Source organism: Macaca mulatta, chromosome 3, assembly GCF_049350105.2.
Source record: "Macaca mulatta isolate MMU2019108-1 chromosome 3, T2T-MMU8v2.0, whole genome shotgun sequence".
Classification (NCBI taxonomy): domain Eukaryota; kingdom Metazoa; phylum Chordata; class Mammalia; order Primates; family Cercopithecidae; genus Macaca; species Macaca mulatta.
Genome location: NC_133408.1, coordinates 121,898,364 through 121,904,363, shown reverse-complemented (window position 1 = coordinate 121,904,363; position 6,000 = coordinate 121,898,364).

Genomic DNA, 6,000 nt, shown 5'->3' with positions numbered 1-6,000 from the left:
TAAGCTACCTAATTTTAGGACTCTCACCTACAGGTTTACCCCACAGCTGTGGTTCCCTATGAGACAGAAGAAAAGAAACAACAAAAATTCCATGGCGAACACGATGTAAATGCTTATCCTTTAATCTCCCTTAGTCTAGTACCTGAATAGGTCACACACCACTGACGTTCATAGCTGGCATTCTCTTAAGAGAAGCTCCCAGGAACAAGGACCTCTTTTTGGTGGCTTTTTGTCTGAAGTTTCTGGTTTCAGAAAATTTGTACTAATACTTAATTGATATGTTTCTAAGGATGTCTTGTTGCAGCCAGACAGAAAGCGTATTGTCTTTCATTAGATGGCCTCTGAGTGGAACCTGAGTCATTCTTCCAGTGAAGAGATGAAAAAGAGAGAGGCTGAATGACATTCTGGAAGGAAACTCTAAACCTCCTAACATGTTGCTGTGAAATTTGTGGCTCAGAGTCCGGTTCAGTGATAGAGGTTCAGAATATTGCTTTTTATCAGTGGCTGGGTGTGTGTCTCACACCTGTAATTCCAGCACTTTGGGAGGCTGATACAAAAGGATCACTGAGGCCAGGAGTTCAACATCAGCTGGGAAACATAACAAGACCGTGTCTCTACAAACAAGCAAAAAAAGAAAAGAAAGTTGCTTCTATTAGATTACTTTATGATGTGAGACCCTGGGAAGTTAGACTGTCACAGAATGCTAGAAATATATTGGTGAATTGGATTAGAACGTTAAGTGTGTCCTCTTCCTACAAGATGGCCAAGTTGTGAAGCCAGATGAACATCAAGAAGTTGCATGGGACACACCTGGAAGATGAGGAAGCAGATAGTCTGATGGGCAGGACAGGATGCTCTGCCTGCTTGTGTGGTCTATCCCGCCATGGGACGGTGGCTGCCACGGATGAGCAAGTCAGGGAAACTGCTTCCTTGGGCGTGTTGTTTTGTTTTGTTGTTGTTGTTTTGCCTTTTTTTTTTTTTTTGAGACGGAGTTTCACTCTTGTTGCCCAGGTTGGAGTGCAATGGCTTGATCTCAGTTCACTGCAACCTCTGCCTCCTGAGTTCAAGCAATTCTCCTGCCTCAGCCTACCAAGTAGCTGAGATTACAGGCGCTCACCACCATGCCCAGCTAATTTTGATATTTTTAGTAGAGACAGGGTTTCACCATGTTGGCCAGGGTGGTCTCAAACTCCTGACCTCAAGTGACCCACCCGCCTCTGCCTCCCAAAGTGCTGGGATTACAGGCGTGAGCTACCTTGCCTGGCCAGGCATGCCTGTTTTTGTGTTCACTATAAAATACAAGCACTCAACACTATTGAGGACACATTCATAACATCTTTAACATGCCTCTGCTGTTAACATTATATGTATCTTCCATCTTTTTGTATCCCAGATGTCAGTTCTATTTGTATTCTCCTCTCTGAGCTCCCCCAAGGATCTATTTACCCACCCAGATAAAGAACAATGCAAAATTTATTGATGGTCTTATAAGAGGGATGGAATGAGCTGCTTTTAAAATCCTCTTTATAGTCTTATTAAAAAATGGGGCTGGGTGTGATGGCTCATACCTGTAATCCCAGCACTCTGGGAGGCTGAGGTAGGTGGATCACTTGAAGTCAGGAGTTCAAAATCAGGCTGAGCAACATGGTGAAACCCAGAAAAAAAAAAAAAAAAAAAAAAAAAAACACACACAAAATGTTAGCTGGGCATGGTGGCGTGTGCCTGTAATCCTAGCTACTCAGGAGGCTGAGGCAAGTGTATTGCTTGTACTGCAGAGATGGAGATTTCAGTGAGCCGAGATTGAGTCACTGTACCCCAACCTGGGTGAGAGAATGAGATTCTGTCTCAAAAATAAAAAAAAATCACATTTGATTCTAATCAAGCCTCTAGTTCTCACTCATGGTTAGTATGAAATATAGAGGAACATGTTTAACTGCAAGGTAGGAACCAGAAAATTCCAGTACGTGAAAAATTCTGTAAGACAGATGTATCAGTTTCTTCAGCAAATGAGTGGCAAATTCAAAAAGAAAAAAAATAAAGAAAGGGAAACACAAATAAGAAAACTTAAAAAGTGTATCAAACAAGTAAAATACACAAATATTATTATTATTTTATTTTTATTTTTATTTTTTGGTGGGGGAACGGAGTCTTGCTGTGTCGCCAGGCTAGAGTGCAGTGGCGATCTCAGTTCACTGCAACCTCCGTCTCCCAGGTTCAAGCGATTCCCCTGCCTCAGCCTCTCAAGTAGCTGGGATTACAGGCATGCGCCACCATGCTTGGCTAATTTTTTGCATTTTAGTAGAGACGGAGTTTCACCATGTTGGCCAAGATGGTCTCGATCTCCTGACCTCGTGATCCACCTGCCTCAGCCTCCCAAAGTGTTAGAATTACAGGCATGAGCTACTGCGCCCAGCCCACAAATATTATTTCAAATATACTTTTAAATGTATATCTTACCACCATAATGTTCAGCCAAACACAAAGAATGCATACTTTTGAGTCCACATACCATTCCAAATCCAGATATTGGTTACCTGTGTATGGAATAATCACTGAAGGGGGTATGATTTCTAGGGTGCTGGTGGTACTCTGCATCTTTATTGGGGTCCTTGTTATATTGATACATTTATTTATGAAAATACATTGTATTAGTTTGTTCTCACATTGCTATAAAGAAATACCTGAGACTGAGTAATTTATAAGACAAGAGGTTTCATTGGCTCACATTTCTGCAGGCTGTACAGAAAGCATAGTGACATGTGCTTCTGGGGAGACCTCTGGATGCATCCAATCATGGCAAAGGGGGAGCAGGCATGTCACATGGCGAAAGCAGGAACAAGAGAGAGTGGGGGAGGTGCTACACACTTTTAAATGACCAGATCTCACAAGACCTTACTATCATAAGGACAGTAGTAAGGGGGATGGTACTAAACCATAATGAGTAACTGACCCCGTGATCCAGTCACCTCCTGAACTGCCTTTGCAAAATTATAACTGAGACAGTGAAAGAGAACTAACCTAACTGACGCCATCTTGGCTCTAACCTTTAAGCTGTCCTTGTTCCTTCCTGGGTGTAGGCTGAACTAACTTTGGGAGAAACTTAGTTTATAGTTTATCATTTAAAACAAAGATGATAACAGCCCTGAGATGGTTTGGCTGTGTCCCCACCCAAATCTTATCTTGAATTGTAGATCCCACAATTCTCACGTATTGTGGGAGGAATCCAGTGGGAGATAATTGAATCATGGGGGCGGTTTCCCCCATACTGTTCTCGTGGTAGTGAATAAGTCTCATGAGATCTGTTGGTTTTACAAGCGGTTTCTCTTTTCAATTGTCTCTCATTTTCTCTTGCTTGCCATTATGTAAGACATGCCTTTTGCCTTCCACTATGATTGTGAGGCCTTCTCAGCCATGTGGAACTGTGAGTCCATTAAACCTCTATCTTTATAAATTACCCAGTCTTGGTTATGTCTTTATCAGCAGTATGAAAATAGACTAAGATAAGCCCTTTCTCAAAACAAACCTCCTTCTTGTCTGGGGACTAGACTGCCTTTGTAGGACTAACAAGTTAGCCAAAGATTAGAAATTATGGTTTAGGAGTCATGCGGCTGGAGGCTACGAGATTCTGATCCTCCCTAAACTGCTTCTAAGATAAGTGCTTGAGATATTTTGCAGATCCTGAGCTTGATGGATTAGCTGGCACTACTCAGATCAAAAAGCTAGCTCATCTGATCTTGTGACCCTATCCAGGAACTGACTGAGCACAAGAGGACAGCTTTGACTTTCCATGATTTCATCTGCTACCTAACCAATCCGTACTCCTGGCTCATTGACTTTCTCCCCGCCACCAAGTTGTCCTTAAAAACTCTGATCCTTGGATGCTCAGGGAGACTGATTTGAGTAATAATGAAACATCGGTCTCCTGCACAGCCTGCTCTGTGTGAATTACTCTTTCTCTATTACCATTCCCCTGTCTTGATAAATCAGCTTTGTCTAGGCAGCAGGCAAGGTGAACCCACTGGGTGGTTACACTCCCACCAGGCCCACCCTCAACACTGGGGACTACAATTGAACGTGAGATTTGACTGGGGACACAGATCCAAACCATGTCATACGTTACACTGTAAACCTATGGTTTATGTACTTTTCTTTATGTTGCAAAATAAAATGTTTTCTTACACTCATGAGGCAATTAGAACACTGATATTTGATGATACTTAGGAATTGCCAGGGTTTTTTTGTTGATGATATTGGAGTTTTGTCCAAAAAAAGTCTTATGCTTCAGAAAGACACACAACTGTATCTAGGTAAAATGTGATGTTTGAGGTTTGCTTCAAAAAGTAAGGGAGGTGGCCAGGCACAGTGGCTCACCCCTGTAATCCCAGCACTTTGGGAGGTCGAGGCGGGTGGATCATGAGGTCAGGAGATTGAGACCATCCTGGCTAACATGGGGAAACCTGTCTCTACTAAAAATACAAAAAAATTGGCCAGGCGTGGTGGCAGGCACCTTTAGTCCCAGTTACTCAGAGGCTGAGGCAGGAGAATGGTGTGAACCCAGGAGGTAGAGCTTGCAGTGAGCTGAGATCACACCACTGCACTCCAGCCTGGGTGATGGAGCGAGACTCTGTCTCTCAAAAAAAAAAAAAAAAAAAGAAAAAGTAAGGGAGGTGGGGGGGGGGAGTAAGTTAGAGTTTAGATTGGCCATGTAACTGATAATTGTTGAAGCCAGGTAATAGTTATATGGGGGTACATTAAACTATTGTCTGGTATATAGTTGAAATTTTTTCTTACAAAAAGTAATTGTAGAATCCCCAACAGACACCTCTCTTTGCCCACTTCTGTTATAACCCACTGGATTCTTGCCACCCACTGCACAAATAAGGCCAACACACTGAGACAGAAGTGTTGCAGCAGAGAAAGAGTTTATGGTAAGGCCATTGAGCAGAAGGATGAGAGAAATTTCTCAACTCCACCTCCCTAAGAATTTGGAGGCTAGGGTTTTTCAGGATAATTTGGTGGGTAAGGAGCTAGAGAACGGGTGCAGCTGATTGGTTGGGAATGAAATCATAGGAGTACTGAAATTGTCTTTGTGTGCTGAGTCAGTTCCTAGGTGGGGATCATTGGTTCAGGTGGTGTCAGTTGTTCCACCACAATGCAAAGTCTGAAAAATATTTCCAACACCAGTCTTACATTTTAAAATAGTGTTGTCTACAGGACCAATGAGAGAACTTACAAATCTTGTGACTCCTGAGCATCAAGCAAGTTAGGAAACAATGACTAATTATCATTTAACTATGCATAGGTCTTAGCAGAATTCAGGTCTTTAACATAATTCTAACCTTGTGGCCTTTTATTAGTTTTACAAAGGCGATTTCAGTCCCTGAAAAAGTAGGGGGTTAGTTGGAGGAAGGAACTATTATCATCCTTGCTTCAAAGTCAAACTGTAAAGTAAACGGCTCTCATAGTTAGCTTCACCTACACCCAGGAATGAGCAAAGATAGTTTGTGAGGTTAGAAGCAAAATGGAGTCAGCTACATTTGTTTTTTCTGTCTGTTATAATTTTTATTTCTCTCTGCGCTTCCTTTGGAGTTTCACTTCTCTCTCTTCTTTCACCACTGCTCCCTCTCACAGGATCTACTCCTCTCAGCACAACTTTTTTTTTTTTTTTTTTTTTTGAGATGGAGTCTCACTGTGTCACCAGGCTGGAGTACAGTGGCATGATCTCAGTTCACTGCAAACTCCGCCTCCCGAGTTCAAGTGATTCTCATGCCTCAGCCTCCTGAGTAGCTGAGACTACAGGTATGTGCCACCACACCTAGCTAATTTTTGTATTTTTAGTAGAGACAGGGTTTCACCATGTTGGCCAGGATGGTCTCGATCTCTTGATCTCTTGATCCGCCTGCCTTGGCCCCCCAAAGTGTTGGGATTACAAGTGTGAGCCACTCCTTCTGACCTCAGTATAACTTTTAATCTATTTTCTTTCATACACAGTGAGCTCAG